At 49.7% G+C, this 13,790-nt stretch overlaps 1 protein-coding gene across 3 annotated transcripts in view; it reads left to right on the forward strand.

Annotated features, from left to right (window-relative positions):
* LOC138526521 (apovitellenin-1-like) overlaps window positions 1-13,790 on the forward strand; it is a 102,732-nt gene that overhangs the window by 49,959 nt on the left and 38,983 nt on the right. The gene's annotated exons all lie outside the window — the stretch shown is intronic.

The following is a 13,790-nucleotide window of genomic DNA, read 5'->3' on the forward strand; positions in this document are numbered from 1 at the left end:
GGTGGAGGCTGCCCCTGGTGGCTGGGGGGTGGGGGTGGTGGGAGACATGAGTGGGGTCCTGGTGGAGGCTGCCCCTGGTTGCTGGGGGGTGAGGGTGGTGGGAGACATGAGTTGGACATAAGTGGGGGCCTGGTGGAGGGTGCCCCTGGTGGCTGGGGGTGGGGGTGGTGGGAGACATGAGTGGGGGCCTGGTGGAGGCTGCCCCTGGTGGCTGGGGGGTGGGGGTGGTGGTAGACATGAGTGGGGGCCTGGTGGAGGCTGCCCCTGCACTGCTGGGGGGTGGGGTGGTGGGAGACATGAGTGGGGGCCTGGTGGAGGCTGCCCCTGCACTGCTGGGGGGTGGGGGTAATAGGGGACATGAGTGGGGGCCTGCTGGAGGCTGCCCCTGGTGGCTGGGGGGTGGGGGTAATAGGGGACATGAGTGGGGGCCTGGTGGAGGCTGCCCCTGCACTGCTGTGGGGTGGGGGTGGTGGGAGACATGAGTGGGGGCCTGGTGGAGGCTGCCCCTGCACTGCTGGGGGGTGGGGGTGGTGGGAGACATGAGTGGGGGCCTGGTGGAGGGTGCCCCTGGTGGCTGGGGGGTGGGGGAGACATGAGTGGGGGCCTGGTGGAGGCTGCCCCTGCACTGCTGGGGGGTGGGGGTGGGGGTGGTGGGAGACCTGAGTGGGGGCCTGGTGGAGGCTGCCCCTGGTGGCTGGGGGGTGGGGGTGGTGGGAGACATGAGTGGGGGCCTGGTGGAGGCTGCCCCTGCACTGCTGGGGGGTGGGGGTGGTGGGAGACCTGAGTGGGGGCCTGGTGGAGGCTGCCCCTGGTAGCTGGGGGGTGGGGGTGGTGGGAGACATGAGTGGGGGCCTGGTGGAGGCTGCCCCTGCACTGCTGGGGGGTGGGGGTGGTGGGAGACATGAGTGGGGGCCTGGTGGAGGCTACCCCTGGTGGCTGGGGGGTGAGGGTGGTGTGAGACATGAGTGGGGGCCTGGTGGAGGCTGCCCCTGGTGGCTGTGGGGTGGGGGTAGTGGGAGACATGAGTGGGGGCCTGGTGGAGGTTGCCCCTGGTGGCTGGGGGGTGGGGGTGGTGGGAGACATGAGTGGGGGCCTGGTGGAGGCTGCCCCTGCACTGCTGGGGGTGGGGGTGGTGGGAGACATGAGTGGGGGCCTGGTGGAGGCTGCCCCTGGTGGCTGGGGGGTGGGGGTGGTGTGAGACATGAGTGGGGGCCTGGTGGAGGCTGCCCCTGGTGGCTGGGGGGTGGGGGTGGTGGGAGACATGAGTGGGTGCCTGGTGGAGGCTGCCCCTGGTGGCTGGGGGGTGGGGGTGGTGGGAGACATGAGTGGGGGCCTGGTGGAGGGTGCCCCTGGTGGCTGGGGGGTGGGGGTGGTGGGAGACATGTGTTGGTGATCAGTAGTGCAAGGTGACATGTGGGTTGGCTGGTGGGCATGGCCATGGTGGATGGGTTGCCTGTGGGACATGAGCAGGGGTGCAGTGTAGTACCCTGTGGTGTGGGCTGCCTGCAGGGGCCGTGGAGGGTGTAGAGGGAACACCTGGGGGGACCTACATGGCCAAATCACGTGTAGCATTCCCCGGCACCACCAAAATACACGTACCCTGCAGAAATCGCGTGTGAATCTTCTGCGCACATCGGAATACACGTACCCAGGCCAATCGCGTGTTGAACTTCCCGCGCACCCCGAAGTACACGTACCCAGGCCAATCGCGTGTGGAACTTCATGCGCACCCCCACCTACCCAGGCCAATCGCGTGTGGAACTTCCCGCGCCCCCCGTAGTACACGTACCCAGGCTAATCGCGTGTGGAACTTCCCGCGCACCCCGAAGTACACGTACCCAGGCTAATCGCGTGTGGAACTTCCCGTGCACCCAGGAACACGCGCACACGCTATTTTTCACACAGCGGGTGTCCATGTTTGTCAGTGCCCCTTTGCAGCTCATTTGTCCTAGAGGGCCACTGTATGGGCCATTCATCATGGCTGTATATGGGTGCTTTTTGTTACCGCACATTTTGGCGCACATTTTTTTCAATCGCAGGGGCGCTACTGCCTGCTTTCTTGTGGCATACTTGTTTGGCCCTGTGCGCGTCTTTGACCGTGCGCTGGTTTGCCCTATTCGATTCCATGAATACGGGTTGTAGGCGAGCGTGTGGGTGTTCCGCGCACTTGCCTCCTGTACTTCCCCCGTGACGCCCATATTTTCACGCGTTGTTCCCCATTCCGAGTGTTACGCCCCGTGTTCCGCCTACTTTTGTGATGTGTGGCGCGCTATGTGCGATTTCGCAGTGGCCGTGGCGCACGCTGTTGGATGACCTGTGCGCCGGCGTGCACGCCGCACATTTTTAGCGCACATCCAATGTTTTTCTCGCGCACGTACTTCCATGAATCGCTGTGCACTGGTTTTCCTGCGATTTTCGCACTTTTCCTGCGATTCGCACATTTTGGCACCTCTGCGCGGGAATTTTCGGCGCACATTAATTCCATGAATCGACCCCTAAAGGTGCCTGGATGGGTATCCCGGTAGAGAAAAGGACATGCAGAATATGCCTTGATTGACATAGCATAGAATCGGCTAGACATGTCCTGACAAGCTGTCACACCATGAGATGGGTGAATTAATGTTACCTTACTAAATTTGTGATAAATTCTGAGTGTATTACCAGTGACATTTTCTGGCTGAGATGTCTGTCGGGATATAGTCAGGGTCTTATCATTGCAATTACGCAGGTTTGGAAGAGTGTAAACAAATATTTGCTGAAATTTGAAGAAGTCAAACTGATAGCTGATCTCTAATCTTCTGTCCTGATGTAGTGAATCTCCTTTTCTTGCTTGTCCTTTTCACTTATTTACTATTTTTTTATTCTTGTACTCCCTCTTCTTTTTTATTAGGTCTATTATTATTCTGTAACTTTATTTGTATACAGAATTTTTATGTTTTTCATGCATGAAGTTTAATATAAGATATTTCTTGAAGTTGTACATATATCAAGTTAGGAAATGTTTGTATCATCTTTTATATCATGTATATGTGTATATTTTATGTTTGATATGTTGATTTATGTAAGTGTTTTATAACTACATACACAATAACAACAAAAAAAGTTTAAAAAAAGAAGTCACAAGTGGAATGTTCCCACCAGCACCACGAGAATCTTGGAATCACAAAACACTACGATCACAGTATTTTAATCCCTGGCATATAGATAACATACTTTTTCAAAACTGTAATAACCTCTTGTGGTTTCTTTTCATTCTTTTGGGGTTCAGTTTAACTCAAAATTGAGAACAAATGCAATTCTTAACTTACACTATATTGAAATAGGAGCAGTTAGCCAAACTCAATACATGGCTTCCCTTTTGTGTATAAGCCTTCATCAACCTCAAAGAGAATACACTACAAACCACACCCAGGTTGCGTTTCTTACAGGAGCACAACTTCCTTATTGACTCCAAGGACGAACAATATGGCACAAGTGGCTTTCCTGTTTGCCGCTTGCACCTATTTTTTGGAGCCCTGCAAAGGGGATCACTCACACCATCTGGGTTAGTGAGGGAGAGTCCCTGGTATAGAAGGAGTGCCACAGTGAGCCAGAACATGCAATGGTGACCTCCCATGTGGCAGTGGCACAGAGGAAAAATTAGGTTACTAGCCATCATCAGAGCAAGATATTCATGAATTGAGCTCAAGAGAAAATTGCAAAAGTAAAAATGACACTGAAAAAGGAAGGCCTTCATTGTCTACCCATAGAAGTGTTCTCATTGCGCAATCAGCCTGCATCTGAGCAAAATTTAAAACCTCATGAAGTGGTGACAGAACGACTCATGCGCTTCACCCCTTGCTCCTCCCACTAGAGCGCTGATGGATGTCCATAATGCTGCTACTGTTCTTGGTAGTGAAATTTATGAATAGCTTGCTCCGATGATGGCTAGTGTTTCTTTTATCTCTCAACAGCTGAAGTTGCGGCGGGGAGGTCGAATAAGAAGGATGATGATGACACATCAATACAACCACAAAAACTGCTCAAAGCCCCTCTCATTTACCAAGGGGATACTTTAATAGAACTTGCACAAGCTGCGTTTGAGGGACCCTTTACTGTAGAGCAAGCGACAGACAAGGCAGTTAAATTGGTAGGGAAGACAGTTTGGAAATATCTGGAAGACGTCAAGCCCTGCCAAGGTGAGACCCTCCTGGCCCAACACATAGTGTACAGCAAGAATAAGAGGACCAGTGACATATTCAGACATGTTCCGAGTCCAAAGCTACACAGGAGCATGCAGAAAGCTAGTTCAGGCACACTGGGCATCTAGGCATCATGAGTTGGGCGCTATCTAGGCGCTAATTGCATCGGGATACCACCCAACGCAATAAGCATTATCGCAAATCAGTCCGGCACAATTTGCACCAGATCCCGAGTTGCACGGGGGGTCATAAGTCCCCATTCACATTGGACCCGGGAGTGCTATTAAAACCAGTGGTAATGGCGCCAGCCGTAATAGCACCGAAAATGGGCAGAAAGGGGAGATGTTTACCTCCAGCAAAAAGCTGGAGGTAAACCTCCCGCGTTCTGCCCATACTGGTAATAGCGGTACCGCTGCATCTTTCCACTGCGCCCAACTCGTGATGAGGCCCTGTCTTTTCTTATACTAGGTAGTCGATGCACTTGTGTGAACTGAGTATTGACAAGTCATTTTACACTTGCACGATTAAAGAAAAGCCATTTATGAACTCAAAGAGGTTGAGGATAAATGGCACCAGAAAGAAAATATGTTTCAGCTTTCCTCATTTATGTTGCAAACAGTTATCCAATTCTGAAAAGAAATAACGTGCCTATTATTGCCTTGGTTAGTAATCCTAAGGCTCGATTTTTTTATTTTTGCATGCTCTCTGATCCCTATGTCACAAGTGCTTCCAGAACATTCATAGCCATAGAAATTCCATCAGCCAGAGCAAAATACCTTATGCACTTATTGCTCTGCACTACAAGGGGTCAATTTCAAGGAAGATGGGCCACGTTGCGATGGATGTCACAAAAGATCCTCCCTTATGAGGACAGCTACATCAAGACTCAAGCGATGATGGATGATTATTGGAGTTCAGATAAAATAATATAGTGTATACAGGATGGCCCAAACAAAGGGGAGGCTAGGATAGTAACATAAAAGGAGTTACAGTGCCCGTAAACAGGGAAAAAAGAAATAGGAAGACTGCCAGGATGCTAGGAGAGACCTCAACTGTTGGTGCATGGACAAGTGTTCACCAGAGAAGGTTGGATGGAAGGGATGATGGGATGTAAAGCACAAGCGCTCCTAAGGGTTCCACTGGAAGTGGTACAGAGAGAAAATGATGACTGCCTCAAAGAATGGGCAGCAAGTGCCAAGCTGCTCACATTGGTCAGGAACGACAATAATACCACTCGAGAATGTTTCCCTTTGTTTCCAAAATGATGGTCCAGTAAAGGTTGGGGCGAACAGAGGATGCAAACAAATGTCAAAGATACTGCTTAATAAGGTTGGTAGTGCAGTAATAATGGATCATTATTGGGTCTGTGGTTCCAAACCATACATGCAACTACCACTGAACTGGTGAGGAATATATTATCTAGTACAACTTAATACACCAGCCTTAGTAGTGCCTCAGAAAGATATACAAGTAGATGGATTCCCCAGAATGTATGTGCACCATAGGAAGTGGAGATCCATGGAGTTGACTAGAGTGAAGAGAGAGAATTATATATCGACCAAGATGGAAGAAGCACTCGATGCAATACCACCAGAGCTCAGACTGTTTACCAGGACAGAGATGATCTTTGCTTCAGTTATCCCGGTGGTCCAAGCCAACATGAATGCCAAATAGCTCCAGATAACTAGATGGTAACTGTTGCAGACAATAAATTCAATGGTTAAATGGTTCAGCGCCATCAAAGAAGAACTAAGAGAGGTGAGACTCATGATCCTTCAAAATAGATATGTCTTGCATCTTCTCACAGCTATGGAAGGAGGCATCTGCACAAAGATCATACCATCCTGTTGCACCTATGCACCTGCCCACAATGGAGATAATGGGACCCTTACAGAAGCCATAATGCAGTAATCAGACCTGCATGCTAAGATGGAGGCAAATAACACGCCCAGCAGGGGAAGATGACGATTGGCTCACATACATTTTTTCCTGAATACCAAGTGGATGACCAATGGGCTGAAAGTACAATTAGGAGCCTTAGAACTAGTACTACCCGCCTTCTGTGTCATTAGAGTAGCATTAACTCAGTGCAAGAAAACTACCCAAAAGACAATAGGGATGAACATATTACTGGATGTTGAGACAAAGATAGATGAGGAGACACAAACATTCGAAGTGCTACATTCACACCTGAAGCAATGTACCCTTTTTCCCTCCAGGCACAAGGTTTTCATTTCCCCCAGATCTATGCAACTACGTGGGACGTTGGGTATGGTGCAAACCTGACCAGGACTGCTGCTATATGACCTGTAGTTTGGATGAACAAGTGAAGCATGCAGGTCTATGACCCACTTAGATAGAGGACAGTTACACTTTTGCTACGCAGTAACCACAAGTCGCACAAGAGAAGATATAAATTGCTTGCTGATGCTGAACACAACTAACATGAGTGGCCATGTAAATCAAAATGGAAGCCACAGTCGCACAGAAGTGAATGGGAAGTACTGAGAAGGCTTGAGAACACAAGGAGATGGCTGACACACTGATTCAGCAGGAAAGCGCAGACCAGACTGTTTGCGTAGCCAGTGTGCATATTTCAGCCAAGGACACCAAGGAAGGGAGAGTTTCATAGTTGCAGAAAAGATCAGACACCTGCATGTGTAACAGCTAAAAATCCTCATAAATGTGAGGAGGAAAATTAAGTATGTGGTTCATACACATGTGATATGAATTTGGAAGACAATGCCTGTTCATTCCAACCAGGCAGAGACCACTGTTCCCATCCAACTGAAGACAGATGATACAAAATGAATACCTGGTTAAAAGCTAAATGGTCTGTCTCAAGGCCTAGAGGATCAGAGATGGCAACCTTGTTGGGTACAGACAACACCTTTGGAGCCTTTCCCACCACTTGAATAGTTGCTCATGGGCGGGTAACCCTCCAAAGTGCCAAATCTGAGAAACCCCTCACTGACCAATCCCTACCCACCCTTAACGCTAATTCACACTTTGTTGCAAGACCCAATTGCAATGCACTAACCTGACATGCCTGTATTTGCAACATTTAGGAGGTGGTCACAGGAGGAGGCACCAGACACTGTTTAGCCAATTATAGCACTAACTGTATACGTAACCTATCATACTCTGCTGCCAAATTTTCATCATTTGCATGGCAGAGTACAAAAGAAGGCTACATTATGCCACCTTTTGCCCTGCACTTTTGCACTTTGTCATGCAAAGTGAGTAAATGCTGCTTGCATCCCAGGCAGTGCTCACAGTTATAATTAAGCCCTTCCCAACATGCTTGCATGTCAGTCAGGGTTTAATTTCAAAAAGTGTTACCAATGGAAATTATTAAACCCTGCCCGACATGTTGGGCAGGGTTTTATTGTAATTGTACACGCTGCCTGCCATGGAGTCCCCCTGCTCTATAATAATTTGCATTTATATAGCGCTACGAACACTAGGCATCTGAGCTCTGCTTATTATTACCAACAGTGTGTGGCGCTCAGTTATTGACCTTGGAATGATGAAAGACTTATTTTGCCCCTGTCGGGATTCGAACCTGCGTCAGAAGGTTCTCCACGGATGTCAAATCCAGCGCTCTACTCTATGTGCTATCTGACCGGCATACTAAGCTAGTGCATAAAGCTGGCGGACCCTATAGAGATCTCCAGCATCTGCGCCGGCATGAAAATCCACGCTGGAGCATTTGTATGGACGTATAGCAAGGGAGGTGGCAGAAATTCAAGTTGCGTTCTGCCCCTTCTCTCCACCATACAAATGATTGAAAATGGGGCGTGCCGTGAATGGCGTAAAAACCTTGCTCAAGGCTTTTACGCCATCCATTTACTTTATGACTCATTAGAACATGAGCTCCACTATTTGTTGGAAAGGAGATTTGTGCATGCAGGAGTTCAGAAGCTGAATTGCTGCTGTCCCTCGGGTTGTGAATAGACCAGAGTCACTGTCTTAGGGCTGCCTGATATAAAACTCAAGCCTTTAGGATGTGGGGAGGTGGTTATAATGAAAGCTCTTCCTATTGCAAGTCACACTGTACATGTTCGAAACGTATAGTGAAAACAAATCAAATCAAACTGCAAAAAACAGTCTAATAAGAAAGCCCACAGAATGAAAGCATTTGTGTTTGTCCACTTACCAGAAACTGGAGAAGGGAAGCTCATCTTGTTCTTTGTAGGGTTCATACGTGTTGATGGCTGCAGGGCTGGTAAGTGACCAACAGGCTCTTCCTCACTAGTCTGAGACACACCACATCCTCTCTGTCTGGCCTGGCTGCTGGCACTGGGGTGGGTCGTGGGCAATTTCAGCACCAGAACCAGCCTTCCACACCTCTCACTTCACCTCTGCTCCAGCAAATAATGCTCCATGAGCGGCACTCAGCTCAGTGGAAACATGTGTGCTTGCTGAAGGGGTCAGACTGAAGCGCCACAGCATTTGCTAACTACTGTTCACATGGGTTACCAGACATTTGGTCGAAAAAAATTGGTCGACTGGACAAATGGTCGAACCAATTTGGTCGAAAACCAAATGGTCGAATTTTTTTATTTTTTTATTTTCACCCCTTTTTTTTTTTTTTTGGGGGGCTCCCCCCCAACACCCTTTTTTTTCTAAAAAAACCCTTTTTTTAAAAAACGAAAACCCGAAAAATATATATATAAATAAAAATAAAAAATTCGACCATTTGGTTTTCGACCAAATTGCGTCGACCAAATGTCTTTCAACCAGTTTTCAGTCCACCAAATGTCTGGACACCGTTCACATGCAAGCAACATCAGAAGCCTGAAAGGCAAATAAATATAGAACTCACACTTTCAAGGAAAATGAAAGATCAGCATGTCTGAACAGGTTTTATTTTCACTGAGAAGCCAGTGTGGTGTTGCCCCTGTAAGGATGTGCATGACAACGTCATGACTGACTGTAAATAAGAGTGGCCTCTGCATGCACATGCCTCAAAACGGCGGCAGACTCTGTGTCATGGCACTTCTGTCTCTATGTCTCATTTCGTTTAGCCTGCAGGCTGTCTCCGTTTGACCATGGACCTGCTGATCTGGGTGCCCCCAGGCCACTTTCCCGCTGTGTGAGCAGCTGCTAGTCCGACAGCCCCCGGGGATTGATGCCTTGCGTTGTGCCCAAGGCTATTAGGGTGATCCCTGCAACGGTCTGTGCTGTGTGACCATGGCACTCCTGGTGTCTGCTAGGTGACCCCAGCACTGATCTGGGCTGTCCTGCGTGACCACAGGTCCAGTCACAACAGCCAGCACAGGACTGCAAAGATAAAAGAATCTGTGTGTGTGTGCGACAGCAATACTCAAGGGAAGAGGGTGGGGTAGAATTCTTTTGGGGGACCAAAGGTCAGGTTATGTATTTTGAGTGGGTCAAGACGCTTTTAACCCCCCTGGTAGTTGCACCCATGGAGAGTCAGGTCTATGTTGTCAGGACAGTGCCCTTGCACCTACATGCATGTTTAAAAAAAAAAAGCAGGAACCCAACTAGAGTATCAGCTTTCACTGACTCAGTTTTGGCAATTGGAGCCAAAGCTCTAGAGTGAATTTAACAGTAGCGACTACTGACGCTGAAAACAGAAACATGGCAATATGCAGTAGTGGTGAGCATCTCCAGGGACTAACCATGGTATAGAGGCAGAAATGAGCAAAGGCAGAGGTGTTCGCAGAATTCCATCAAAGCTGGATGGCCAAGGGGAGCTGGGGCAGCCACAGTGTTTGACCAACATAGAGTCACATTGGAGGTGGGACCTCTTCCTGAAGTAAAGATGGCCACCAGGCTTTTTATAAGCTCATTACAACGAGGGTCCGGAGTAGGCGGGGTGAGCAACACGCATAGACAATACAAAGAACACTCACAAAAGACTACAAGCAGAAACCAATCAAAAACAGAGATAAAATGAAAGTATCAGAACACGCCCAATAGAGCGTGTGGGTCACATGGTTGTAGCAGGACTGGGAGTTCCAAGCACAGCAAGGAATAGGGAAGTAACAGGTAGAGTAGAAGAAGCAGAAGAAGGAGAAGAAGGAGAAGCAGGGGCAGGAGAAAAGCCAAAACCACAGCAGCAGGAAACGCTGCCAAAATGCTTAGAGTGGAAAGGCACTATATCCTTTATAGTAAGAACAACTCTATATCTCACAGTCCAGAGAGGTAGAGGAATAAGAAGGGTGAAAAGGAAACCATGGGCCTCATTAAGAGTTTTCCAGTAATTTGCCAGTGATTTCATGGAATTAGTAGCACCGTTTCCGGGAACCGCGACCATGGAATCACTGGCATATCACAAACCCGCGGGACCGCGCAAACCACCATGCCGGAAATGTTGTGACCAGCAGAGGCGTTGCTAGGAGGGGGCTAAGGGGGCTATACCCCCTGGTTTTTTGGTTGTAGCCCCGGATAGAATCTCAGGAGCTACAGCCAAAAGGGGGGCTAAGTCCCGAACGTTCCGACATTAGCTTAGCCCCGGATCTTTTCCAGACCTAGCAACACCCCTGGCGACCAGCAGGACGGAAACACCATTGTTGAACACCAAGTCATGTGTTTCATTCATAAAAAATGCTGGTGGCACCATTAACAGTGTGCATCCAATGGAAATACCGGCAACAGAAACACCGGGACTGAAAACAATGTCACTGCATGAACTGGAAGCTTGCCGGTGGCCATTTTGTAAAAGACAATGCACATAAAATCACCCACATCCTGCTGCCACCCGGTCACTGCAACACTGACATCCTGCCTGCAGCCATGAAGTCCCGTGTACCTGAAGTCTGCCAGTGGAAGCCATGCTTCACAGAGCAGGAATTGTCAGTACTAATTGAAACTAGCATAGACAATGCAGGGGAACTATTTGCTACCGACAACAGGTGGACTACCCAACTCTATAAGTCTGCTGTATGGGGGGAGGTGGCACAGAAGGTGTGGCTGTGGGACCCGTCCCCCGCTCCCATAAAGATTGCCACAAACGGTGGGATGACCTTCACCTGAGAGTCGGCAATCTGATGTCAGCCCACAGGAGGGAATGAATGCCCACTGGAGGTGGACCAGCTTCCCCAATAAAGTTGACGGCTTGGGAGGAGAAATGCAGCACTGTGCTACATCTCGAAGGAATCTAGAGAGTCAGAGCAGCGGAGGCTGGCGTAGGGACGCATGCAGAGGGCGGTGGGTAGAACGCGCCACACGAAAACATAGTAGATAGGGAAATGCAGTACAACCACATGGAGCCATGTCCAACTGCATGCCATCAAACCACATCCAACCCATTAAATGGCCCAAATACCATGGCCTTAGTGCAGGGGTACCGTAGCAATGACCCCAAGAACATTGAAACACACATATTAACACAAGAGTACTGCTCATGTGCATGAGAAGCAGCACATACAGGAAGCACACACCTGACCAAGGTGGCATGCATGCCCTACGAGCAATGTGCCCCCATACCACACACACATCCAAGCATGCATTAAAGGCATCCTGACGTCATGACTCCATGTACAGCTATAAAGTCGCACAATAATGTAGCTGCATGTTGCAAGTCCACAGTATGACAAAGATGTGAATAACGGCATGCCCATCTCACCCCCAAAGGGTATACACGCATTTCGCCAATCTATTTTTGGTCGTGGTACTTTTCATCGCCGGATTTTACATCGCTGTTTTTTTAATTTTTATTTTGGGGGGTGTTTTGTTGGGGTTGGGGTATTATTATAATAGTAAGGGGGGGGTCTGGTGGGGGTACCCCCCCAGAATAAAAAAAAACAAAAACAGGGTTTCTGGCGAAATCACGTAGAAACCCCCAAAGGCACCTCGTCTGGCAACGAGCATGGTGGACCGGCCACCTACACAGAGGAAGAAGTGCACACCCTGTGCCGCCACAGCAAAGACCACACCAGCCCCATCATTGCAACCTATGGGCCCTGTGACCAAGCCAGCTGCCCCAACAGCCCTGCCAGCACCCACAGAGTCACAGCCAGCTGCCCCTGCAGCCCTGCTAGCACCCACAGAGGCACAGCCAGCTGCTCCTGCAGCCCTGACAGCACCCACAGAGGCACAGCCAACTGCCTCTCCATCCCTGCCAGCACACACAGAGGCACAGCCAGTTGCTCCTGTCACACAACTGTCTGGCCGGCCAAGACTGACACTGGACACCCACACCAGCCTCCCAGATATGTTGCCACATCCACGGATGATGATGTTGTGCAGGAGGGAGGGTACAGCACCAAGGGGGGGGTCACTGGACCACACGCCCTAACATCGTCCTGCCTTCAGCCCCTCAGACCTGCGCAGCCCACCTCCACCACTGATCCCCAGCATACGGGACATGGGTACGCACATCCGCACTCCCTGCGGCTATCAGGGTTACCAAGACAGGGCAAGGCTGGTGTCAAGAGGCCACGGAAGTGATGCTGAACAACTGTATCAATGACACAATTCCATCATAGGGTGTGTGTTTTGAAGGGTGTGTTGGGGAGTGTGTATTGAGGAGGGGTTGTGGGGGAGGGTGTTTTGGGGTGGGGGTGTTGGGGCGGGTGTGCTGGGGAGGGTGTGTTGAGCAGGGGGCGCTGGGTCACACGTTGTGTCATATTGTTCTGTCTAATACATATAGTTGACCAAACACATACATGTCTGGAGATTAATTTTTTAAGCCGTCTGCTTTATTTTTGATTTGCATCACATGCAGTAAGTGCCATGGGTTGTGTGCAGTGGATGGGTGGTCGAAAGAAGTTCTCTGAGATCCTGGAAAGCTGCATTGTCATCAGCGTCCGCTGGAGGCATAGCCATATCTGTGGGGCAGGTTCCACCTGATGCACATATTGTGCAACAGAGCACACACCAGGACTATCTTCCCCACCTTTTCTGGCCTGTACATCAGTGTTCCCCCTGAACAGTGCCTTCAACAGTCCAAAGGTCTGCTCAATGGTCATCACAGGGGTCATCAGCCTTGGCCGTAATGGTCACCCAGAATTACCTGCAAGGGATGGGACACAAGGTGGCATTTAAGTGACTGGACAGTGATTACATCTATGGATGTGTGCATGTGGCACATGCATCTGGGTCTGTAAACTGGCGGGGCCTCAATCACTCAGCTGCAGCCTGTGACAGGCATTGCTGACATGCTGTGTGTAAGGTCTGTCACCCAGGGATGTGTTGATGGGACTGGGGAGGCTGTATCAGGATTTGATGGGTATTGTGACATAGTTGAGACGCATTCTGGTACCTGTAGTGCATTACATGTGGCTGCCCATCTGTGCTCAGATTGTGTTGGTGTGTCCATCTGTTGATACAGATAGTCGATGTCATTGTGGCCACCCACATTTCATGGCGATTGGGTACCTGCAATGGCATGGTGGCTGTGGGGCATGCATTGGTGCTAGACGACACCCCCCCAATGGACTGGTACCCATTGTACAATGTGTGGGTTGATACTTTCACTCACCCAATAGCCAGGTCTGCTGTCCTCCATAACACGCCATGTACGCAGGCAGGGTGCTATTCCGCAGGATGTTGGAGTCGTGGGTTGATCTCTGGAAGTGGGCACAGAAGTGGATGATTGTTTGATCTGCATCACAGACGACTTGCACATTCAGTGAG

The sequence above is a fragment of the Ambystoma mexicanum genome, chromosome 7p (genome assembly GCF_040938575.1).
Source record: "Ambystoma mexicanum isolate Mex_15411 chromosome 7p, UKY_AmexF1_1, whole genome shotgun sequence".
NCBI classification, from domain to species: domain Eukaryota; kingdom Metazoa; phylum Chordata; class Amphibia; order Caudata; family Ambystomatidae; genus Ambystoma; species Ambystoma mexicanum.